The 27,185-nt window shown below is 34.9% G+C and overlaps 1 protein-coding gene across 4 annotated transcripts in view; it reads right to left on the bottom strand.

Annotated features, from left to right (window-relative positions):
- Positions 1-24,742, bottom strand: part of LOC108371336 (thrombospondin-4-B-like) — a 40,577-nt gene extending 15,835 nt beyond the window's left edge. The window contains exons 1-2 of one of the 4 annotated variants that reach the window (XM_017626886.1): positions 24,452-24,742; positions 23,483-23,627 (exon numbers count right to left, since the gene is read on the bottom strand). The gene's annotated coding sequence lies outside the window, so the exon portion shown is untranslated. Of the gene's footprint in view, positions 1-9,586; positions 9,883-23,482; positions 23,678-24,451 lie in introns of those variants that run through there. The other 3 variants (XM_017626887.1, XM_017626885.1, XM_017626888.1) reach the window with 3 other exon arrangements.
- Positions 24,743-27,185: the final 2,443 nt, after the last annotated feature.

Raw genomic sequence — 27,185 nt, 5'->3', positions numbered from 1 at the left:
CTTTTTTTGTAGCACCGTGTAATTTTTTCTGTACAAATGCTTATATAGTATATACCACAGTTCGTGGCTTAAGTCTTTTGTTTTGTTCAACAAACGGTATTACTCTTTATTACTAAATTTCCTGACACCTCAATAGCCAATTGTACAATTTAGGTTCGTCTGTTTAATCTACGTGGCTCATTACTAATTTGTTCATTTAGTGTACTGCGATATTATACGCTATATATTAGTATACATACATATGTGTATTGACTGCCAGACCGAGCGTTTAGAAATTTGTAGATGAATAGCAATATAAATATGCATTTACATGTAATATGCATTAAACAGTTGGTTTGAAAATAGCTGCTAATTGCCAAAACGACCAAGACGACACTACTTTTCTTCCAAAATAATGGGCCTTTACAGGTTTTTCTCGATTATCTATATCATACTGAGCTACTTCAACTAAAATTAGTAGACTATTTATTTCTTATCACAAATAATTAATAATAACTTACTAATTTCCTAGTGATAATTTATTTAAACAACTGACTGGTTAGGATATTTGCAAGTGTTAACGTGATGCGTTTCACATATGGGTATTTCCATACGTCTACCGTTTCAATGAGATACAAACAAGGAAAAACATTTGTTTTCTTTTACTTTTTTAGACCCTTATATAGCACTTAAATAGCTCTATATTAAGCCGAAAAATGGAAACAATCGAACCGCATAGTCCGCAATTAAACAGAGTGTCGTTACGTGACAAAAAATGGAAGTTGATTTTTTCTTTTCTTACAAAATCGCAAAACTCTGCGAAATGTGGGTGGCTCTTTTCATGAAACTTGTTTTAATCTGATTTGGAGTAATTCTAGTTATTTTTGTAGTTTTTTGAATTCAGAGTCAAGTTTTTAGAAATCTATGCTTTATTATGTTTCAACTACATACGCCAAATTCGAACCAAATCGGACCTTAAATACGGTTTTTCAAAATATCTCGACCTAAGCGCCACCTAGCAAGAACATTTTACGCAAGAATTTTTCTACTTACATAGCCAGTGCATATTTAAAAAAGTAGACCAATTGGCCCATAAATACGCTAGATATATGACTTTTACTTTTTTTGTCGCGTTGAACCTCCCGATGGAAACACCCATATGTTATTCTATTTCAAGGGACTTGTTAATCGCATGGGGAAAGGAAATTTCATCGCCATTTTTGCTTACCACAAATTGTTGCTTCAAGTTTTTGCGGAAGGTAAATACAATTAATACCCTCCAACTGTCATCGATGATGTTAATTCTGTTAATCCGTTAAAATTCGACTTTTTTCCAAAAAAAAAATGTACCAGCGATTTTTCGATGCAGTTTACTTCTATTTAACACGTAGATCATGAATCCATAGTCCTGCCCCTAAATTTCATATGGCAACATTCCGCCATCTTGGATTTTAGATTTGTTGTTTTTTTCGATTGCTAGCTTGTTTTGTATTTTTCATAAAAACGGTTAGATACAAATGTGTAGAGAATTTAATTTCCCACATTTCTCTTAAAAAAGGTTTTTTTTAATTAACTAGCAAACACTGCGAAAAAATTTTACATTGTCATGGTTTTCTCCGTTTTTCGACAATTTCTGTTGAAAACACGTAGCATATTGAAATTTTAAAATTGTAGAAAATTTCATTATCCACAACTTTTAATTAAAATTTTTTTTCTTAGATCACGACTGGGAACGTGCCAAACATAGCGATGTAAGGGAAGCGGAATGTTGTCATATGAAATTTAGGGGCTAGGCTATGGATCCATGATCTACCCGTCAAATACAAGTAAACTGCTCAAAAAAATCGCTGTTACATTTTTTTTCTTCGTACCAATTTGATCAAATTTTACTGGGCTATGACTTGTATACCAATTTTTGAAGAATTAGCCATTGAATTGCAAAAATAAAGTTAAAATTAAAATCCGCAATTAGTTAAGTTCCAGATCGGTTATAACATCAGAAAGTACTTTATGTGAAAATTTATGATGGCGGGTATTGAATATCGACGGTACTTTGGCAAAACCTCGTATCGCAGGAATCACTACTACTTCGTATCTCGTAAAATTAATTCAAAATAGACTGTGAAATACTACGATTTATTACATACTTATCCTAATTAACTAAAAAGTTCTTAATCCTTAATATTTAGTAAAAAAGTGATTAAAAATTGTTTTCTGTTATTAATAGAGAGTTTTTTGTTAGATAGTGTTGTTTGAGAGTGTTTTAAGATGCGAGGGTTTGCCAAAGTACCGTCGATATAGGCCCTCGTTATGTTAATGTGCAGTGAAATTTTTTGGTGTAAATATAATATCAAAAATTAACAATTTTAAATTAATACTTTTTCGAGGAACATATGCTACATATGAAATTTTTTAAGCAGTTTCCATATGCTTTACACTATTTTATTAAGCTTGTACAATCATATATATTTATACATTCTTTTGATAAAAAAGACAAGTAATATTTCACTCCTTAATTCCGATAGCCCCTTTACCCAGAAGAGCATTTGTTCATCAGCCTTCCGGCCAACAATTGCCATAAGCGGGAGACAACTCTAAGCCGCTTATCGGGCCGCCACAAAGTGAGTTCAGTAGCTCGCAGCTGGATAAATGACAACCAAGCATCAGCTACAAAGAATACTGATCCGACAGTGGCACAGATTATACGCACAAGATTTGAAGATCGCCGCCAAATCAAGAAAAGCTGAGAAACGCATTGATTGTACAATAAACTGCGTAATGCTGCTGTATTCATATTTGTGTGTGTGTGTAGTTATTCACGTCAACGCACAGCAAAATTTGAAAAATCAACGATGTTTCAATTGCCATTGATAGGCCACATTGATCACTTGAAGCTTTCTTTCAATGCAATCAATTCTTTCAAAATATTTTCATAGACCAATTGTATACAGATTAAGAGTGTAAAATTTGATAGAAAAGAATCAGAAAAGCCTTTAGAAACTTTTTTCATTCTCTATTTTAGTGCGAGTTTTTATAGCATGATATATACATATGTATGTGTGAATGTACATATGTATGTCTGTATGTATTTAGGTACTTTTTATGCGTGGGTAGCAAAGAATTCAATGCTATGCATTCCTAAGAAATCAAACAAGCAATTAGAAGAAAGTGAAACTCGACAACTTTTTGCTGTAAATGAACAAAAAAAAAAACAGAATATAAGATGTGAATGTACATATGTATGTATGTATATGCAAGATTAGCAGTGTGCAGTTAGAAATATAAGTTATTGAATTAATCTCCTTACAAAATTAACTTACTTGCCATTTAAGTCTGTTTGCCTTTNCAGAATATAAAATGTGAATGTACATATATATGTATGTATATGCAAGATTAGCAGTGTGCAGTTAGAAATATAAGTTATTGAAGTAATCTCCTTACAAAATTAACTTACTTGCCATTTAAGTCTGTTTGCCTTTTACCACAATGTTGTCTGGCGACACATAACACCTTTTCAATGGCAGAAATTGCTTAACCTTTAAAGTGATTGAATGAGATTTACTTGATTGGCTTCTGACCAAAATGGGAGATGTATTATTGTTGCCAGTTTAATTCTTCAAGGAATGTTTGGCTAACTGGTTTAGACAATTCTTGTGCTTAGTTATATAAATTGACGTTTATGTTATATTAACACATTCGAAAGTTCTGGTTAGAAAAATAACTTGCAATTAAGCACACACCAGCAAAGGCATGCATTATAAGAATTATATCATCATTGCACATTTATTTGCCTGAGACCTTGGAGACTATTTGTATCGTTTAGGGGAAAAGGTATGTACATTAGGGCGGAGTATTTTAATTTCGATTAAAGGGTAAGGCAAATTCGAATTCTACGTTCGAATCTATGCAAAAATGGTGAACAAACTATATACCAAAAATGACGTTTCACCCTTCCAATGTTTTAATGAAAAATCAGTGTATAATAATTTTTCCTGAACGAAATTAATTTTTAATTTACAAAACTTTGTTGTTACTCATACAATATACTGCTTTTGAATACGTATACCTTTAAAAAATATTTGTATTAAAAGATTTTCCAATAGGATAGGAAATCGATAAAAATAAATAGTGTTGCCACATCAAACTAAAGCTCTAACTCCACAACCTACTATTCACGTGTTTCGACGAATTTACATGGTAGCGCACAAAAAAATTATAGATAACTATTTCGCACGCTTATGTATCAAAAATGAAAAAAAGATTTTTTTTTCCATAAGGAAATATAATATATCGAGGGCTTATATTCAATACCCTCTATTTGCACTTTTCACAAAAATGAGATTCTGAGATAAAAATCCATCCAAAACTTAACTGTCATCGGTGATAATAATGCTGAACTTGTATATATAACGCTTGACAGATGAATGTACTATTAAGTTGCAAAGTCAGAATTAACATCAGTGATTATAGGTAATTCCAAGATGGATTTTGACAGCACAGTAGTTTATGTGAAAATTGCAGATAGTTTATGTGAAAATTGCAGATAGAGGGTATTGAATATAAGCCCTCGATATGCTTTTTGCCTATTTCAGAAGTAAAATCCAGGAACAACGGGGGACATATATATATATATATATATATTTCATGATACAATGATCGGATCTAAACCAAATCAGTATGTGACCACCTCTGAGACACTACCTTTCCGATGCAAAAGGAATTATCGGTTGACGTTGTCCAAAGTTATGCGGTAACATACATAAAGAAAAAAACATATTCCGACGAACTGATAACCTCCTCCTTTTTTGGAAGTCGGTTAAAAACTGCTTTTAAAAGCCACTTTACATGCAAGGTGTAACTGCTCCTGCAATCTATTTTGGAANCAGTATGTGACCACCTCTGAGACACTACCTTTCCGATGCACAAGGAATTATCGGTTGACGTTGTCCAAAGTTATGCGGTAACATACATAAAGAAAAAAACATATTCCTCCTCCTTTTTTGGAAGTCGGTTAAAAACTGCTTTTGAAAGCCACTTTACATGCAAGGTGTAACTGCTCCTGCAATCTATTTTGGAAATTCTTGAGTTTGGCAGACTTTTGGAAAGAACTTGTACTTGCCACTTCTAACAGCTACTTTTCATATATTCAAAAAATTTAAAATAAAAATGGACTAATCTCATAGAGAATATGGTTTTACCAAAAATGTCGATCTACCACAAAATTACACGTTTATTGTTCTCGCCAGTCAATAAGTTAGTTTTGTTTGATGAAAATTATAAAAAATTCGTACATAGCTAAATGTACATAAGAAACTATCAATATCGAGCCGAAAATTACGTCGAAAATGTATGATGTTTAGTAACCGTATTTCTTTCAGGTACTGATCTAACACACGGAAAAAAGAGCTTCGGGAGACTTTTATTGACGCCTTGAATCAGGGTTATAAAAGACTTTATCCGACCATATTTGTTTATTTGGAAATATGTAGGTGCAACACTGCCAGTATATTTTACAACGCGCTAGCGGGCATTTTCAACCCTTGGAAGGTTAAAAGCCTATTTGCGTAGGAGCATTTGGAGATTGGTTGGGTTGGCGATCCTAAATGTACATTGGGATCTGGAGGTTATTTCTCAGCTAGTTCTGGATGAGCTTGCAAAAAAAGCAGTTATTTAAAAGTAAAACATAAAATAAATATAAATTATTTCGGGATCCGCACCTGCATGTCAAATATATTAAGGACCGTTTTCTCTAAGATCTTATTTCGTTTTTTAAGTCTCTGTGCAAACCGGACATCAGTTTTCATAAATTGCTATTTTATCAAATAAATAGTCGTCTGACTGTGCGAAAGTTGGGAAAGTATGTCCTATATACTCGTATGCTTACATATTGCGGATTTTTTCACTTTATATTATTTGAAGTGCTCCAAAAAGTGACACCGCGATACGATCGCCATAATCTCCTCTAAATGAAGCAGTCGAGTCAAAAAACGTGTGCGTGCGTTTAAATCTACGCTTAATCAGGAATGCCTACTCATATTGACTATGAAGTGCTACATTAGGTAAAAAAGTGACAAAACGTATCAAACTTAAAAATAACAGTCCCGAATAAAAAAATACGGTGAACATTTTACATGACTGCCCTATATTTTATTTCCCTGTCCTCTATAAATATTCAGTACAAAAAGGACGCTTTATACAAACAATGAACTACAAATGATAACTAGTACTGTTAGAAGAAATATTGGGCGATGAGAATGAAAAACTAAGCAATTACTTTTTCTTGAAAGTTCAAAATTTTTACCTAAATTTATTTGAATAAGTCTGTGAGTGAGGAGGTTTTTTCTTTATATAAATTAAAATTAACCACAATCTTTAATATCGCAAAGAAAATTTATCAAACATTGGAAGGCACATATTTATTTGATAAATTATCACTTGTTTTCATATGTTTATTGCAAAACCGAAAACGAAACAAAACTTGAAGAACGAAACCAAAAACGGAAAAAAGCACGTTGCAAACCTGAACCAAAACCGGAACGTTATTTTGATTCGGTTTCTTTCCTTGTTTATGACAAGTAGTGTCCGACCGAACTCGAGTTTTTGGCCGAAACCGAACTTTTTAGAGTAAAAATTACATAAGCATTATCTACCGCAAAATAATTAATTAAAAGCATTTCTGATATTTTATATAAATTATCCGTTATTGCTTCTCAAAAACTCAAAAAATTTGTTCACACGGCACACTGAGGGAAAAATGTCGGCCTAAAAATAAGAACGAACTAACCCAATTTAAGTATATGGAATCTAAATATTTCATACTTGAAATAAGAATTTCATACTCAAATCAAATTTGTTGCCTCTTTGTCACGAGTACGAGTATTCGATTTTAACAAACATTATAAAGAAAAAGGTTGGAATAGTTATCAGAACCGTTCATACTTCGACTTATTTTCACAAAAATATGCGTGAAAAAATTAAGGATATATACTTAATTTTTTAAGTTTGCATGATCTTAATTCCAATAGTTGGTACTCAAAAATATTATGCTTAATATAAGATCTGTGTTCTTTATTTTAGTATTTTAAATCTTAGTCTGATTTTGAGTTGGGAAATGCCAAGATCGAGTACGAAAAACTTGATTCTTGCTCTGAGTGCAACACTCGACAAGTTTGACTGCACTTGCAATCAGTGTTGACAGGTTTTGGGCGAACCTATTCCCTTTTCGTCCATACAATTCTATATACTTTTTCCGTTTTTCAGTTTAGGTTTTCCCGTTTTCCCCCTTTCTATATAACCCAGTTTTTAAAAATGGCAAATCAATTTTTCTCCGTCTTTTATTCTTTGTACGATCAATAACCGTGTTAAACCAACTCAGTCAATAGCAATACTAATTCAATTAACATACATATATCTAATATTATTAATATAAAACTATTACTTTAGAACATCTACTTATTCGTTATTTAATCATATCACTCGTGTGTAATTGTGATGCAATTTTTGAATCACCGAATACGGTTTTCAACAGCACTAGTAAGTGATCAAATGCAGAAAATGCAATATTGTGCTCCGCCGCAAATCTCTGCATTTTTAGCTTGATGTGCTACCGAACTCTTAGTGAACTGCGAAATTTTCAGCTGGCGATTAGTTATCATGAATTGACTAATATGTTTGCACATGCTTTTGCGTTTTTGAATGTTTTTGCAATTAAGATTTCTTAAGAAAAAGGCTTACTGCACATATTGTGCAATATGCTCGATTTTGATTGGAGGTGAATGCTGGCGGACGAGATTCTTCGCGTAAGTAAACTTTAAATTCCATACAGCTTTCCCATGAATGCATCTCGCACCTTAGGCTAATAGCATTATTATAATATTTATGGGCACGGCGTATGTGATTTTCCCCGTTTTCACGACCATTACTCCCGCCATTCCTTTTTTGCTCAAATTTCCCTAAATACGGGAGAAATTCCCTCTTCAGGTAACACTGCTTGCAGCAGAAATACAAAGTACTAGTGCAGCATGAGCAAGTTGAATTTGCAGTCTCATTTTGCAATTCTTATTTCTGAAACTGATTTCCGAAATGTGACAGAAAGTTCTTTCTGGATGGTAACACGTGGAACTAAAATTTCTTCCTCAATTTGGCATTGAATTACAAAGCAATTTTGGAAATTTTACATGCAAAAAGTGTTTCGAGCATTAAAACTTCGGGAAGGAAATACAATTAAAAGAACGACAAGAAATAAGAAAGTTGCCATAAAAAGCAATAAAATCAAATTACAGGAATACTACAGAAGCACTTAAATTAAAAAAATATATAAAACGTTTATAATTTGTAACAAGTAATTTTTAGCAAAAAAAAAACGACTTCAACTCTCATATAAAGAAAATATATATATATATATATATCTCATGACCAGATTAGTATGGGACCACCTCCGAGACACTACCTTTCCGACGCAAAAAGAATTATCGAAATCGGTTGACGTGGTCAAAAGTTATGCGGAATCATACAAAAAAAAAATATTCCGACGAACTGATAACCTCCTCCTTTTTTGGAAGTCGGTTAAAAATTTTAATATTCGGCCAAATTACTCGGCCAATTATGGCCGAACCCGTACCAGAACGTTCAGTCGGACAATATTATTATTATTATTATTTTATTTCGGATTTCATTTATACACGGTTATGAATATGTAGTTTGATCAACTTAATTATTTTTGTTTTCATTTCAAAATCTAGGCAAGCATTTAACGACTCTTTTATTTTTATTCTAGATCATGACATCACTTCCTGTGGAGTTCTTTCACAGTCACTGCACTTCTACTAACTGCAACAAAAAAATGCAACCGCTGACAGTGCTGGCTTTTAATACCGCAACGAAATATTTTAATCCGTATTAATGTCATAAAATGGAATGTACGAAGGTGGATGCAAACTCCTACTACATCATTCACCTACAACAACAGCGTTTGTGAGTTAAATAAGTTACACATATAAATATATTGCTCTTTGTCATTTATCTTGCCTTTGCATTAGCACTCAATAATACTGAATGACTGACATGACATTTTAATGCAACGATGCACTTATTTCGATTTACAACAAAAAAGTTCCAAGAAAAGTTAGATCGATGGGAATGAAATGAGTGCTTTCATGCAGAATCGAAATGCATGCACTTATATGAATCTACGCCACTGAAGAAAATATTCACCATCATTGTGGTTGTTCACGCTTGCCTGGTTATCAGGTTATCTGGTTAAAAATAATTTTTCTGCAGTGCATTTTGTTGTCGTACAACGGATAAGCTGATAACCAGGCAAGCGTGAACAACCAAATTATTTGTATAAGCTTTTTTGTTTTCGTAATTTATTAACCATTTGCACAATTATTTGGAATAAAAAAATTTGATGTACACCTTTCGGCCTCGGATATTTAACACCAACTCAAATTAAATGTAGGGATACTTAGGCGTTGCAACATTTACTCCGCTTTTTCCACACAAATTTCAAAGCGATCACTCCACAAACACACAAATCAAAATTAGATCAGCCAAAGATCATACACATCGTACAATGCTCGCCACAGATTTAATGCCGCCCACTTACAATCAGCCACAGCGCGCGACTTCCAGCAGCTTGCAATTCGGCCGAGAAAAAAGTTTACTGCGTAAATTTATTTTTGACTCACCGCGTGAACCGCCGCGTATGTCGTTCGGCAAAGGAATGATTAGCGCGATCAACGCGATCGCAGTATTGAATGCTAGTGTGCAACCAATGTCGCTGTCAAACGTCAACAACAAATGTTGCTGCTGCTGCTGCTGGTGTTGCTGTCGCTGCTGCCACCAGTTGACAAAAGTGCTCACGGCGATTTTTTATGGCGATTGACGAGCGCGCCAGGCAGCCGCCAAGCCAGCGCATGAACGACAAATACCAAATTCGAGTTGTGCACGCAGCGTGGCGTGTGAGCAAAGTGTAGCGGCACAGCACGATGGCGCATATGCGCATGCGCGTAGGCAGACGAGTTTTTCCGCAACTCAAACGGCAGCAACAGCAACTCACCCGACGTGAGACGCCGTTAGCGACAGCAACCGCTACAGCTAATGCCCCGGCAGCAGGCGAGACAGCTGTTGTTGGACGTCGCTTGTTTTGGTCGAAAGAAAAATTCAAAATATTGCCGCGCTCTCCCTGGGATTTGTTTTGGCCAATACTTATTCGATTTTTTTTTTAGGTTTGCTTTGTGAGCGCTAATGCATCGAACTTGTTTGAATCGCGACAACGAACAAGCCAACAAGTGGTTGCACCAATTTCAAGAAGACCTATTTATGTGCGCTTGTATGTACATAGGTATGTAAATCTACAGTGGGACTCATGGCGAAGGAAACCTCGGCTAAAATTTAAATGCAGTTATCAACGCCATTTTATAAAGATAAATCCAAATTTAATTTAAACTTATAACTGGAGGATAGCTTCAATTTCACACATAGTGGATAAGTAGACTCTGTTGATAAAATAACGCATACATAAATACCCAAAGAAACGCATACAATTTTTAAGGGTTTATCAATTCCTCACGTATTTATTCTTGTTTTCTCTTGCTCACCAACTTCAATACGTTACGCTGCATTATTGCGCAATGCTTCACAAAAATGTATGGGCATAAGGATTTCTGACAGCTCCTTGGCCCTTGGCGCGCAATTTTAGGTATAGCTAATATAATATGAGCTTCCTCTTATCTGATTACTGTGTTGTGTTTCAGGCAGAGCTGTTCCGTATTTGATTGATACAAATCTTGAGCTGTATGCGAGATGGTCTGGCCGCTTTAAAAATTTGTATGTAAAATAGCTGGGGACATCTGGCCAAGGTTGAATGGGAAGAGCAGGGTGCTTCAGCTCTTGGAATGTCCTGACTTAGACTGGTTATGAGGGATAATCCCAGGCCACCGCCTTATAGGAGTACACGCACTATCGATAGTTTTATTTTTGGAAAAACATCGATTGCTTTCGGGCGATAGTTGATAGTTCCGATAGCGCCAGTGCGTTTAAATTTTGTGATCTTTGCTGAAATAGGTGACGCTGTGAATTAAAGTAAGGTGTATTGGCGGTTCTGTGTATGGAGGAGATTTATGAAAGTAGTATCAAAAACACGTGGGGTATTTAAAAAAGCGGCATATAACTCCGTTGTTGTTGGTACTAGCACTTTAAAATTTTTACTGAAGATTTATTTTCATACACCCTATCAAAATCTGTAAAAATCGCTGTTTCGAAAAAAGTGATGGTTAGGTACATGATTAGCATTCACGTATGCGTTTGATGTTTTTTTATTGTATGCAAACATGTATATCTGCAGATACCGGCAAGGAAAATATAATTGGCAACAGTGAAATTTTGGGTGAATGAATAAAGTGTAGCAATATGAAGTTGCTGTTTGTAGAATAAAAATCACAACAAATAATCTCAAAAAAATCATTTATTTTTAAGTATTTTCACAAAGTGAAGTTTTGTAATAACTATGTTGTTTTGTAAGAGTTTATGTCTTCTGTTTGTTTAATTGATTCTTCTTAAAGTTAAAACTTCTCAAACAAAAGCACATTCTTCTTTAAAATTTTTATTTTCCTTTTATTAGTTATTATTGGTACGCCTCGTAACGGCGTAAACCTCGTAAATAAACCGTTGTTCCATACAAAATTAAGTAAGTTTACGAGGTTTACATGGTTGCGAGGTATATAAGCGTTTAGATTAATTGCCCTATTGTAATTGTATTTAATACATACATATGTATGTAAACTATTTATACATGTATATTATACACATTTTGTTCGGAGTTGAAGTTCGCCTATATACAATACGATAATATGATAATAAGTTTACATAGATTATCTTCATTTTCGAGCTTAAATTCCTAATCTGTAATTAGAAAAAGAGAATAGTCATACAAAATTCGTTCCTTGTTAATCTGTAATTATAAAATAATCGCAGATCTAACCGATAACTTTTCGGCGTCCAACCTAGTTTTATAGATTATTTTTGCGAAAAAGAGGAGAAATGCCAAATCTAAAAGTAAAAAAAAGTAGACGCTAGCAAGGAAAAGAGGTTTGTTTGCTGTGCATCCTTCAAACGATTTTATATCCCTCGAACAACAAGCCAGTTTTAGTGATATTCAATACCTTTAATTTAAGCTGAGGTAGAAGTTTCTAGGCCCTTTGAGAACTAAATTATTACGATTCTGAAGTTGAACTTCGAAATTTCGTTTGACATTTTACGCAATTTTTTTCTAATTTCGGGGTAAAAAATAGTACAGCAGTTTCGAAGTTTGGTTTAAAATTGTTAAATTATAACTTGACTCTCAGAGGGCTCAAATTAATTAATTAATTAATTAATTAATTAATTGGCTCAAATTAAAGGTATTGAATTGCACTTATTTTTCGAGGGATATAAAATTGAGTGAAGGATGCACATCTGCATGCAAATAGGAAAAACAAGGAATTTTTGAAATTAGGGTGTTAAATTTTTTTCTAATTTTGAACAATTTTTTGTTTTGGAATGAATCCCGTGGATTTTGCATGTTTTTTTCGAAGAACACTACTTTTGACCAATTTTTTTATGTTCAAGCGGTAATTGTGGCTCAATGGCCACAATTGAAAAGGATTTACTTTAGCTTTCAAAACCATTTTGTTCCATATCAAAATGCTGCTTCTGTCTAAGCGCTACGATTCATTCGCACGCAGTGTTCAAAAAGCACACTGTGCGGCTTGTGAAAGGACAGGAGATGTATTTTAAAATGCTGTGCATAGTTTTCAGATATGAGTTCAGCGACAAAACCTATTAGAAATGGCCAACTTCATATCAGAAAAAAATTTCAATTAGCACGAAATTCTTCCGGAAGTAGAATCACAATGCCAAGAGTGTAATTGAAATTCTGAGCCAAACTCGAACTTCTCGACCAACTCCGATTTAAGGAAAGGGAAATTTCCCCTATTTGGACCCCTGTCCAAAATCCGACTACAGTATATCTTTGAAAAATTAAAGCTTTTTCATGATTGACGGTGTAACTGCCTAAACGATTCAGGCCAAGTCCAAAAAATCACGCCAGACGTTTTCCTTCTGTTCCAACTGATGCCTATAAGAAATGCCAAGTGAAGCCAAGCCCCTTCTCCACTTGGTCTTTCCTTCGAAAGGGAGGCCTTTCTCCTTCTAGGTTACCAACATCGCGACCCGCGTGAATACTTTCAGAGCTGGAGCTCTATGACGTGACCAAGCCAGGGCAGCCGCTGTAAAATCCGCTACCCTATGGCTATATCGTTATACATCTCACGCAACTCATAGTTCTGTTGTCTGTGGTATTCGCCATCGCCAAAGACGATGCTTTTGCGTCCCGTTCAAGCAGATCATAACTTTCTGTGTTTACACCAAGTATCCGTTTGAAATCGGGCTATTTGTGAGAAGGCGAAACCTATCCAGTAACGGGGGGTTATCAAATTTGCTGCAATATCGAAACAAAAAAGTTAGCTGAAAAGCCAAAACAAAAAGCAGAACTATGAAAATTTAATAACATTAACAAAAAATTAAGCTTTGGACCCATCCAAGAGTTTAACATTCATCATCCTATCTTTTCAACACAGCATCAGTAACCCCGAAATATGAGTGGAGTTTGATAATTTTTTTTTCAATTTGAGAATTCACGAGTAAGAATAACCCACTGTTCATACAACACAGCGGACATTTCAAACGTGTTAGTCAGCTTGCCAGTGAACCATGCCGATGGTTGCCGTTCAGGTGCGATTGCTTGTTTGTGTTTACGTCTTTGTGAATGTAAATTTGTATGTGCGATTGCATGTTGCGGCAACAATTTTGGCGCCTACGCATTGCACACAAACAATCCAAACTACCAATCGAAAAATGCGGCAAAAAAATCAGAGAGGAAAATTAATACCTTTCCCATAAATAAAGCTAAACCAAATGTAAAAAAAGCAAATCTGTGGAAAACATTAAACGAAAAATTTATTAAAAAACTAAATCGATGATTGCGTGCTTGACCAGTTAACGGCGTTTATGTTTTTTAACCGCAAAATCGATTACCTTGCGAAAGTGGAACATTACTTGTGAGCATATGTTTTGTTGTTGGAGGTTACTGAGGGAATGTGGTGTGACAATTAACATGAATACACCAAATCAAATTTTAAATAATTCCAAATTGACCGTATACAGGGACATGATAAAGACGACATAAAAAGACTACGCTTCAATTTTAAAAATAGCTGATTTACATCAAAGGTAAATCAACGAAATCTGCTTTAAATGAAGTGGTGCGATTAATAGAAAAGTCTCTGCAATTCAATATACTTTACAGCAGCTTTACAGTAAAAAAAGGCGCTTACACAACAGTGTTGTTGATGCGAAAGTTTATTGGGCATGCTGTATGAAAAATAGAATTATTCAGGCGAAGAGTGGATAAATCCTAGCAAACAGACCCAGAGATGGCTGTAGTGCTTGTGGGCTGGCCATGTGCTGCCTATTTCGAACAACTTCACGAAGTGAGAAAGGGAAAATTTAAAGAATACAAACCTACTACATGGAACAACGGCAATTTCATAAGCACAACATACATAGTCTTGTTTATCGCAAAGGCTATGTACTCCAAAACATCCTAGGCCATTATAAGTACCTTAACATTTTCTCGTATTAGGAGAATAAAGCGATATATGAGCGATTTTGACCAAAGTTTTATAAACTAGTACGATTCCTCGAACTTCCATAAACATTTTTTAACGGAAAATATTAAACCTGGACGCAGAGTAGATTAAAATTGAGTGGATAAATACGAAATGCCCAAGATAGGGGCATCTTATTTCTACACTTTCTGAGAGGAAATATAAAAAACTTCTTAATGTAGGCACTACATTGGATTTTAAATGGTTCCTTACTGAACTTACGAACGTAATAAAGCTGTGTGCAAATTACAGCAGAGCAAGTAATGTATATTGAGAAGTGTTTATTATTCTGAATCGCTAAATTCGACTCTATATTTGTGTACTTCACACTGGGCTTATTTTCAGCGGTTCATTTCTTGGCGACTCATTCCTGATTTCGATGAAAATTAGACTGAACTTTCCTTCCTTATTCAGAGTGTTTGAAGAACCATTGCTGTCTCTGCATATACTGTTATGATATAAACAACACTTCGCTGCCCTATTCTGTACTACTGCTATTTCTGTAGTCAAAAGCTATGTGCGCTAAGATCGAGAAACCTGACCGTGAGAAAAAACGTGGAGATGCAAATATATGTTCGTCTATAACTTTTTTAAATATTCTAGCGGGCGAGATGGAAATTTGACATACGCATTCAATATACTATTTTTTTTTTCGTCGGAACCAAGCACAAAACAACACTCAGACTACATGCCGTCCATTGTATTGCTTTCATGCCCCCTTTAATCTGTTTTAAATCATCACGATTTACGAACAAACCTAAGCAGATCGTTGGGTGTCAAAGAGCTCAGGTGTTTTTTCTCTCAACACATCGAGGCCAAACGTCTCATACCTAATTCTTGCAAAGGAGGGGCAGAAGCTCAAAAACTGTTCCACCGTCTCATCCTCTTCAAAGAAGAATGGGCAAATGGAGTTGTCATGTATGCCTATCACAGTAATGTATTGGTGCCAAGTGAAGTGACCAGTAAGCAGTCCAAATGTTGTCTGCAGTCCCGTCTGCTCAGTGAGAGCGAGAAACTAGCTAGACCTTCTGAGATTGAAGGCCCACCTGCAGCCCCTCGATGCCTCGCAGTCATTGCCGAGCGAAGTATTCACCTAGTTTCTGATCGTGGCTTCGATGGTCGAAGGTGGGAGGGCTAATAACTGGTTGCGGACCGAGGAATGCCTGGTCTGAGCCAATTCTGGCCAAAGAGTCAGATGTCTCATTACCACGTACGCCCGAGTTACCTGCCGCCGTTATGCCAGTATTTAACCAACATTCATCCTCAGGTAATTCAACATTACAGAATCTTTGTGACATTAAAAGTGCTTTGATCTCAGTGAATTTGACAGAATCAGCTGTTTTGCTGACATCACAGTCGAGATAACAGCAGTAGTGATGTGCTGAGTCAATACTTTTAAGTATCCAATACTCTCGATACTCGGTACCGAAACATTTAGGTTTCAAATAAAAGCGCACATAGGCCAAAAATATGTATGATATGATGATGATATGAAATATTTTTGCGTCAACAAGTGCGATATCGATTCGAAACTTGTCGCTAACTGCTTACAGAATCTCCATTTAAGGAATTCGCAAGCTAACATACACGTTTTATTATGAAATTTCACACAATTAAAAAATAGTTGGTGGTGATTTCAAGTCCTCTAAACATTTATTTAGCCGTTAAAAACTTTACAGCATACAACAATACGACAAGTACGACACCACCCAAATATTTCTCTGTTGCGATAAGTTCAAGTGTTTTAGAGATATCATATAAATTAGTAATGCAAGTTTTTTCTAAACCTGAAATGCATATATAATATATATATAATGCGAAGGATTAATGTAAAGAATCAGTATCGGGTACCGATAAGGAAGTATCGGGTACCGAAACCTTTTTTAAGTATTGGGTACCGACAATTCAGTACATCACTAGACAGCAGTTTTAGTTGCCGCTCTTAGTTGTCAACTCTACGCTGACGTCACGCCAAAATTACTCTCACGAATTCTGCTGCAATCGGCGCAATCTTGTATTCTATCATTCTTGGGAGTCGAGTCGAGGAAATTTTCTCCCGAGCGCTCATGTGTACCCTCCACGGCACCCATGAAACTTACGATAGATCTTAACAATAATAATAATAATAATATTTTGGCACAATTTGTGGNAGTCGAGTCGAGGAATATTTTCTCCCGAGCGTTCATGTGTACCCTCCACGGCACCCATGAAACTTACGATAGATCTTAACAATAATAATAATAATAATATTTTGGCACAATTTGTGGTATGCGACTTGTGGTATGCGCGGCAACTGAACAACTCAGCAATGCGTCGTGCGCTCGACATGAGACTTTTTCTTCTTCTTAAATTGCGCTGAAAACGCCGATGGGATATCGGACGTGTCCAATAAAGCGCATTAGTCGCGTTAAGACCTGTTTCATAAAATAAAAAAGCCAATGTACATAAAGACTAAACAAGCCCAAGTTTTGCATCTAAATATTTCTGTGATTGACACACCTCTTTGAACTCTTTCATATTTTTTTGGAAACACTCAAATAGCGAAAATCTTCTTTCAATTTTTTTCGAAGAGAAAGCTATTTCCCTCGTGGCCAGTTATCAAGAAAGGTAAAAAACAATGTACAAAGTTTCCGACAAAAATTAAAACATAAATTATGTACAGCACTGCAAAGTACATGAATATTCATACAAAGTACTCATTTCAAAACCGTCTCAAGNCCATGAGAAGAGGTAATAACATCTTGGGCTTACTCTGTGCCTCTCAGCAATGGGTCGGGCGCTGGACATGAGACTTTCTCTTCTTCTTAAATTGCGCTGAAAACGCCGATGGGATTTCGGACGTGTCCAATAAAGCGCATTAGTCGCGTTAAGACTTGTTTCATAAAATAAAAAAGCCAATGTACATAAAGACTAAACAAGCCCAAGTTTTTGCATCTAAATATTTCTGTGATTGACACACCTCTTTGAACTCTTTCATATTTCTTTGGAAACACTCAAATAGCGAAAATCTTCTTTCAATTTTTTTCGAAGAGAAAGCTATTTCCCTCGTGGTCAGTTATCAAGAAAGGTAAAAAACAAAAATTAAAACATAAATTATGTACAGCACTTCAAAGTACATGAATATTCATACAAAGTACTCATTTCAAAACCGTCTCAAGTTTCCTGGCACACCGTAAGGCAAACCTTATTAAAAACACATTTTTTCCCCCTTTATGGTAGTTTATTATCCGACTAATTGCAATAAAATCTTGCAGATAAAGGAAAGTCAAAGCGTACAATCTCTAGTAAATCAAAGCATCTAATGACACAATGCCAAATTAGTCTCATAAAAATGTTACCAAAAAGCTGAGGTATTAAAACGCAGCCGTATAAAGNTTTAATTGCAACAAAATCTTGCAGATAAAGGAAAGTCAAAGCGTACAATCTCTAGTAAATCAAAGTATCTAATGACACAATGCCAAATTAGTCCCATAAAAATGTTACCAAAAAGCTGAGGTATTAAAACGCAGCCGTATAAAGNGTTTCCTGGCACACCGTAAGGCAAACCTTATTAAAAACACATTTTTTCCCCCTTTATGGTAGTTTATTATCCGACTAATTGCAATAAAATCTTGCAGATAAAGGAAAGTCAAAGCGTACAATCTCTAGTAAATCAAAGCATCTAATGACACAATGCCAAATTAGTCTCATAAAAATGTTACCAAAAAGCTGAGGTATTAAAACGCAGCCGTATAAAGGCAAATGAAACGAGACGCAGCCATTCGACTTCATCAGTGAACGCCCACCTTTGGTTTAGCTGTATTTTTAAACGAAAGTATTAATTTAGGCTCTTGCATGACCAAAAAAGTAAGCTCGCCTATAAGGCAGTTAACAATCACTGCGATGGGCTTTCAAAGACTTGAAATAAAAAAATAATTTAATTGTAAAAAAATACCGCATGCAGAGCGTTNAATTTAGGCTCTTGCATGACCAAAAAAGTAAGCTCGCCTATATAGTTAACAATCATTGCGATGGGCTTTCAAAGACTGAAATAAAAAAATAATTTAATTGTAAAAAAATACCGCATGCAGAGCGTTAATTAGATAATATTCAAAATTATAAAAATCAACTTCAAATCAAATCAAACTTTGTCACTACATATTAGCATTATTGCTATTGTTATGCATACCTGTGAATGTATGTACATATGTATGTGTGTATATGAGTACAAATATATTTTCTGAATAGTTCAATAAAGGGTTTCTTCATAAGTCAGATTAATGAGGTGCCAACGTGAGGCAACATAGCGACATTTATTGCATTTATATTAAGAAAATAAATTTTTACAGTAAATGGGCTATTTTTATTTTGGAAGCATAATAAATAATAGATGAGCCTATAGAAAACTTGTCGCTGAGGTATTGAAATCGCAACGAAAAGGGCAATAAATTTGTCAACGGTTGCAAAGTTTTTCAAATATTTATTTACGATTTACGTGTGTATTTTTCGTTTCGCTCAAATGCTTAAAAATATTTTTATTTAGTCTACTAAAAAAATTGACATATTTATTAGGCCAAACGTGGAGCATGGTAGTGTTATGTTATTTATGTGGACAACACGTGGGTTGGCATGGGAAATGGAAAGTGATACATTTAACTTTTTCACCTATGATTGGTGGTAAATTGAACGAGGAAATGAGGAATCAAAAGAAAAGTGTTTCTCATTTACATAAATATCATTTGATATAAAATAATGTACACAAATTTTGTAAGACAAACTTTTATTTAACATGTGCGCTATAACAAATAAAGTAAAGTAAAATAAGTGAAAGCTTTTGTTAAGGCCACTAACAACCTTAACAAAAGCTTTGCCTTAATTTATTTACAATACTACATTTCACCCAGATAAAAAAAAATGCAATAGATTTTAATTTATGTAGGTAATACATAGAGCATTTTTCTACTGACTACAAGACTTTTAGATTACATTCTCTTTAATTTTATGACGAAACAGACCTAAAATTTGGGATCTAACTCGAACGCCTTAGCCATTTTTACCTTGTCTAACTTCGAAGGTGTGTCTAAAAAAGACAATTTTTTTATGTAGAAATCTCTTGCTTACGAAAATATGTTCATCCGAAAGCCAATAAAACTATCTACTAGATAACGTTCAAAATTGTGTTTAGTACTTTTATCTTTTATCTTAAGTAAACGAGCTGGAAAATTAAACAATTTTTTGTGGATTGGAAAAAATTAAACTATTAACGAGCAACTATTTTGAAATTTACAGGCAGTCGGTTATCTAACCTTAAGAAGTAATAATAATATTTTGGCGCTTATACTTTCTGTCTCTACTTTTTCTTTGTCTTGCCTACATCTCTGTCTTTATTCTTGTTTTTCTCTTCGTCTTTGTAATTTTCTTTGTCCTTGTTTGTCTTTGCGTTTGTTTTACTCCTAATCTCACTCTTTATCTTAACTTTAATCTAAAAGTGATTTTTCATCTTCTCTTCATCGCCTCTTCCTCTTGAGCTTAATTTTCAATCTTCATCGTCGTATTCATCTTCATTTTACTGTTCACTTTCCTCGTTCTTTTGATCTTCGCCTTTCACTTTATCTTTATCTTCGTCTTTCTCTTTATCTCTCGTTTCATCATCATCTCCGTCTTCCCATAACTTTTCCTACAAATCGCCTTGTTTATTAAAACTATTTTGTAGGGTAGATTTTATTTTAATGTTGAATCTTGAGCCAAAAGTACAATGTTTTTTTTTTCACCCAAGTTATTGTTTTATTTTTTCGCGGTACATACAGCGATTTTAAGAAATTCAAAATTGATTCAAGTCGAACATTTGAAAATTTGGCTGTAGCTAAAGGTGCAGAGATGTTCGCTTTTTGTTGGCTTCCAGCAGGCCCGAGCTCGAATGCCGGCAGAGGCGGCATGTAATTTTGTATTTTTTCAGAGTAAAAGTGTTAAAATGATAATAAAAATTTTTGTTTTGTATTTTGTATCATCTGTGAAGTGCAGAAAAGAAGGGTTTTCAATGGAAGAAGTTGGCAACCAAACATTTTTTTATGTAAACAAAAGTGTGGTTAATATTACCAAAGAATTCTTAAATTAATTTGATTCTTTTTCAAGTTTAAATTTGGTAATATTAATAAACTTTTGGTTGATTTTTTCTCAATGTACAAATTTCTGCATATGAAAAACAGAAAAGTTGCCAACTTAAAAAAAAATGCAAGGGAAATGCCCTTCTTTTTTACTTCTTAGGATTTTTTAATAACTTTCGAGAAATTTACGGGATTTTCAGAACATCTTCAGGACTCTTCGTGATTCTTTTTGTATTACTTTTATGGATATTTCTGGGGCTTTCCGGGACTTTTTGGGATTAATTTGGGAATTCGGCAATTTTTTCAAACATTGAAAATATGGTATTCGTCTGGATGCGTAAATACCTCGTAACCAAGTAAACCTCGTAAGCTTACTTAATTTTGTATGGCAAAACAGTTATTTATGAGGTTTACGAGTTTACGAGGCATTTAAGCGTTTAGATAAATTTTCAGGATCTTACAAAACTTTTCGAGATTTTCTCTGGATTCTTGTTTTTCTAATTGTTGGGATTTTTTAAGAACTTTCGAGAAATTACCGCGACTTTCCTAAATTCTTTCAGGACTTATCGCGATCCTTTGTGTTTTATTTCCGGGACTTTTTTCGATTATTTTGGTGCTTTTTTTTTGGGGCTACTTTTGTATTCGGTGTTTAGTGAAGGATTATTTTGGGATTTTTCGGGACTTCTCGGGATTACATTTGTATCCAGTATATAGTAAAGCTAAGTTCGCGGTATTGCTTTACGTAAAAGTAACTAAGAATACTCAGTGTTTATTGCTGGGAATTTAAGTACTTGAATACACAATATACATTTTTTATTTTTTTCCTTAATTAATCTCAACGGTCTTTACCCTCCATTCCCGTCCAACCGGCACGAGGGACGCAGTCCGCATGACGTACGGAGCCTTTTTTTTTTGGTGCCGAGTCGTGGAAACAAGAGTTTGTTAAGTGTCGAGGTCTAAAACTATTCAGATGCAGAATCAAATTCATCAGCTGGTTGGATATGCTAATGATAGTATTTCAATTATTGAGAGTGGAAATAATAGTTTTCTTTATAATAAAAATCGAGTCCGATATGTCAAACGTGCTGGAATGAGAGTTAGAATCTTGACATGAACAACGAAATGATTCCTATAGTTCAAAATTAGTTTTGCATGGCTTCAAAAACAGAGGTCGAAAGTGTTTTGACACTCGAGAGGGAACATTAAAATTTACCACAGCCAGGAGGGCCGCGCCTGTCACTAATTTTACGATAAATGTTATACCTAGCATTTCTCTACGACTTGCGAGTTTAGGCAAATTTATGAGCNATTAATCAAGCCTGTCACTAATTTTACGATAAATGTTATACCTAGCATTTCACTACGACTTGCGAGTGTAGGCAAATTTGTGAGCTTTAGACGACTTGTGTAAGGGAGGAGATTGTAGTCTGAATCCCAGTTAAAATCTGCTATGCAAAAGGGAAGAACTGTTTTTGAATTGATTCAATCCTATCTGAAGGAACTTGNCAGGAGATTGTAGTCTGAATCACAGTTAAAATCTGCTATGCAAAAGGGAAGAATTGTTTTTGAATTGATTCAATCCTATCTGAAGGAACTTGGCATGTATGTATGTAAATCTATTGTACTCTATAGTTAATGGCATCGAAAGTATTTAAGTACACAATATACCTACAGTAAAGTATAGGTAACTACTAAAATATAGAAAACTTGCATTGGCCGAAAAAATTATAGCCGCACCACCTTTTGGCAAGTTTTAACATAATNAGGAGATTGTAGTCTGAATCCCAGTTAAAATCTGCTATGCAAAAGGGAAGAACTGTTTTTGAATTGATTCAATCCTATCTGAAGGAACTTGGCATGTATGTATGTAAATCTATTTAAGTACACAATATACCTACAGTAAAGTATAGGTAACTACTAAAATATAGAAAACTTGCAGTGGCCGAAAAAATTATAGCCGCACCACCTTTTGGCAAGTTTTAACATAATATTTTTGTTGTTATTTAATTTTGATTATTTTTTATAAAAATATATTTCATTTATTACCAAAACCCGTTTAAATCCATGATTCAAACTTTGTGCAATATTTAATAAAAATTAATAGGCTTTCGAAAAAATTCGAATTTTTTTAATTAGATTTCCTAGAACGATTCTGAGTATACAGTTTCGTAGGCCATTGAATTCTAGTAGGATAAAGTGCCAGATTCAAATGACTAAAAATTACCATTAATTTATTAAAATAAATTGTGTGTACTCGTTATATGGAAGCAANTTAATTTAATTTTTTTAATTAGATTTCCTAGAACGATTCTGAGTATACAGTTTCGTAGGCCATTGAATTCTAGTAGGATAAAGTGCCAGATTCAAATGACTAAAAATTACCATTAATTTATTAAAATAAATTGTGTGTACTCGTTATATGGAAGCAAATGGGACAACAAAAATTTCGAAAGAATCAACCGTAATTTGTAGCCATGGGGCTAAATTGATATTACATGGGTTTTGTTAAAGAATGAAGTACATTTTTATAAAAAATAAATAAAAACTAAAAATAAAAAATAGTCAAAACTTGTCAAAATGTGGTGCGGCTATAATTTTTTCAACAACTATAATACGTTTCTATAAATATAGCATTTTTAAATAAAGAAATACACCTTTTCCCATTTTGATATAAAGATTTTGGAATATTATTTATTTTTAAGATACACTTACCTTTATTATGACGAATCCCCTGACTAATTACGTCTTCCGTTTATATGCAAGGGTAAATTATTGTCATTAAACATTTATACGATTTTTTATAATCTATTATCTTTTAGTTTCATTGCGCTCGAATAAATACCACCGGCAAAATATGCTACATATATAGTATAAATACATTCATATTTGTTTATGTATGGATGGATGTATATGTAAGTTTTCTTGAAAAATTTCGTTTTCAAATTCTGTGCGACCATATGTATAATAATTATTCACTCGAATTTCCACAAAAATTTATGGATTTTATGTATGCCTACAAAATCCACACGCACACACACCCTTTAACCGCGTAATCGAATTTGAACTGCCCGCAGCGGCAACAATTTACAGAATCCCGATCAACAGCGGCACAGCACTAAAACGAAGCGAATGTCAGCGCACGTCGTTTAAATCAGCCTGAGGTGGATTTCTTAAAACATACGCCGGATGGCGCTGCAATAAAAAACCGATATTAAAATAATTTTGGTCATTAGTACACCTCAGGCTAAGGAGCACAGCAACCGACACAGCGGCAATAAAAACAAATGAGAAACGACAAATGACAGCTAAGCCGAAACAACACCGCGAAGACATTTACAACAATAACAATTAAGCCGAAACAACACCGACACCAATGTCCAAGTGACAAGAGTGTCAAGCAGCCAAAAAGAGAAAATAAATAAATAAAAATTTAACTCAGGACATAGAGCTAACGCTCGGCCAATTCTGTCTAATAAGAAGCGAAGGTATTCCAAAGATTAGCGCTGATCCCGCGGTTGCTGAGTGCGTTGATCAGTGTATCGCCCGTTGCTGGTTGTATTTGTGCGTATTCATATCTGTCACTATTACTAATCATCCGTGGCGCCGCCCGACCGTCCGCCCAACTGTTGACGCTAGACGCTGTGTATAAAACTTATTCACCAGAAAAATTATTTCACATACATAGATTAGAATGAATTGGACCACACCGCCGCTGGCAAATGTTCGTGCCACAGCGACAACACTTTTGAGCAATAACTAAATTCCAGCACAATTGCCACAGTGGACTACTTAGCTGATTTTAATTAAAAAGATTTATGCGATCATTAAAAATGTTAAACCAACGAAATGAAAAAGAACAAAAACTTTGATAAGATTTCCGTGCGCTCCGTCAACAACTAAGCACGAACCATTTACTTTATCTTATTTTTGTTAAACGCGGAACTCAAAGGTGACCGAAAGCGAACTGCCACGCTCGACGCACAAAGATTGACTGACGTCCGCATGGACGACGTTGGGTTTTCTAAGCTACAAACAAGACAACGCTGCCGAGCATAGAAGATCAATAAAAGATCAGCTAGCGATCAGCGACTGCTGAGGCAGCGGAAAGGTAGCAACGGCGTCAGCCTATTCAACGTAGGACGAGAACTAAGCAAACAAACGTCAAAGTGTTTGTAAAACAAGAAGAAGATGCTGTGGAGGTAGCAAAAGCATAAGAAGAAGTGGTAGGGCTAAAACACATCGACAAGCGTTGAGTGCAACCTAAACTACAACAACACATATTGCATGCATATGAAGCCCAATAAAAGAAATAGCCACTTATAGTGCATAGTGAGTGGTACTAGTATTAGCTTTTTTTCTCGTTGCACCAACAGCATAGCATCAACATCGTCAAAACAAGAAACGACTCAGGCAATAAAGTGATAAAGTAATGATCGCGCAAACGCGAACGCGCGGTACGTTCAAGTTCTGTGGCCGCTTGCCGCTTGCCGTTTGCCGCTAGCTGCCTGTTGTTGGTGCGCCATGCAGTGGTAGTAGCAAGCCGCGTGGTACAACTACGAGTATAACGCCCACGTGCATGCGCATTGAACTGTGTTAAGCGGAGTCGAGTTGTCTTAAAGCTCTGCGGCGCGTTAGTTTGTTGGTTGTTGTCATTTTACTACTAATGCATGCTAACATAGCAGTGGTTGTTAGTGTGATTGCTGCAGATTTTATTGCAGTTGATTGTTGTTGTTTTACTTCGATATAACTCTGTTGGCCCAATCGATTTGTCGCCTGCTGCTGCAGCACCAATTTAGGTCCAAGCGCAGCGTCAACAAATCCAAGCAGACACATGCAACATTGTGCTCTTTGATGGGATGCAGGCAGCCACTAACAAAAACAAACGGGTTATCAGCCGAGCGCGACGCAGCGAGTTCGAGAAGGTAGGAAGGCAGGAAGATAGGTCGGGAGGTGGCATGCAACGCATGAATTCTCCCATGACACATGGCAAAATGCTGCGACATATTTGCATTATGCAACACTGTAAAAAATTTGTGAAAATCTTCCGATTTTACCTGTTTTAGAAGTTTGATAAGGTATGTATGTAGACTTTTTTAAATTTCGTGAACATGAAAAATTATACCGAAACGATCAAAACGACAAACCGCGTCCATTTAACCATGTCCGACTTTAACTCTGTTTGAATGCAAACAAGTCCCTCGATATATCCAACTAAAATCCAACACAAGGAAATGCCTTTAAACTGTATTATGGAATAGTCGGAGCTTTTGCTTGGTTTCACAACATTTAGCTCCCATACAACTCAACTGTTTAGAAATGAACATTTGAGTTATATCTCTTCCACTTAAGCTGCTAAAAACGTTAATATTTGAACTTTTTTCACTTATCATGAACAGGGAGTTTACAGTGAAAATCAATAAGGTCAGCTCAATATAATTTGTAGCCCCCATTCGNCATTTTTTCAGAATATAGAAAAATTATTCACTCTGCTGTTAGTGGACATGAAACCCACCGAAAACTAAAAATCTAAAAAAAATTTACATAGCGCACTTTGCAAGTGGACTACTCAATTGTTGAATATGCTATCTTATTTGTCCCTTCTTTTTATACAATTAAGGAGGGGCTGAATGGTTAAACGATGTTAGCGGTACATAATGTGCCGATTACAACACAACAAGGAATTGAAAAAATGTGTGTTAAGCAACGAAGATTAAAAATCGCTTTATAAGTAATAAGATTTTGTAGACTTGTACAGAAATAATTGTAAATAGATACGCGTAAATATATAAATATGCAGATATATTCAATGTGTAAAAACTGAAGTGTATACTAGCGAAACTTGTTCGAAGGTTCTTAATATGCGTTTGAACGTGCTTTTTCTCATGTTGACGTAGATATTAATCGTAGAAAATTTTTCCATAGTAAAATAAAAATAAAATAAATAAAAAAAATAAAAATAAAAATAAATAAAAAGTACGTTGAAAACATATTGAGAACCATTTTGCCTCTGCCTTGAAAGGGTTAAAAAGCGTTTCATATATGACAAAGGGTTAAATTCTGCACTTCCGTAAAGATATCGACCAGTATAACCATTTTTGTTATATAAATTTGTTTGTGAAAGCTGATAGTTTACGAGTTATTAGAGTTTAAAGGTAGCTTTTCTTTTTCCAATCCGGCCACTCGGGTACAGCACCCAATGTCCCAAGAATCGAGTCTTAAGATAAAATAAAGAGAAATCTTTCAGAAACATTGCCAATGGTGTATTAAATATAGTGTTTTCTAGTGGAATGGGAGCCAAAATGCAAAATTAAAAAAAGGGACATTTTGAACGGTATTTTGAGGTTANCGGCCACTCGGGTACAGCACCCAATGTCCCAAGAATCGAGTCTTAAGATAAAATAAAGAGAAATCTTTC

Source organism: Rhagoletis zephyria, unplaced genomic scaffold (genome assembly GCF_001687245.7).
Source record: "Rhagoletis zephyria isolate East Lansing unplaced genomic scaffold, Rhagoletis_zephyria_1.1 Rzeph_scaffold_04896, whole genome shotgun sequence".
Classification (NCBI taxonomy): domain Eukaryota; kingdom Metazoa; phylum Arthropoda; class Insecta; order Diptera; family Tephritidae; genus Rhagoletis; species Rhagoletis zephyria.
The sequence above is the reverse complement of the archived record's forward strand: the minus strand, read 5'-3'. Positions and strand labels throughout refer to the sequence as shown.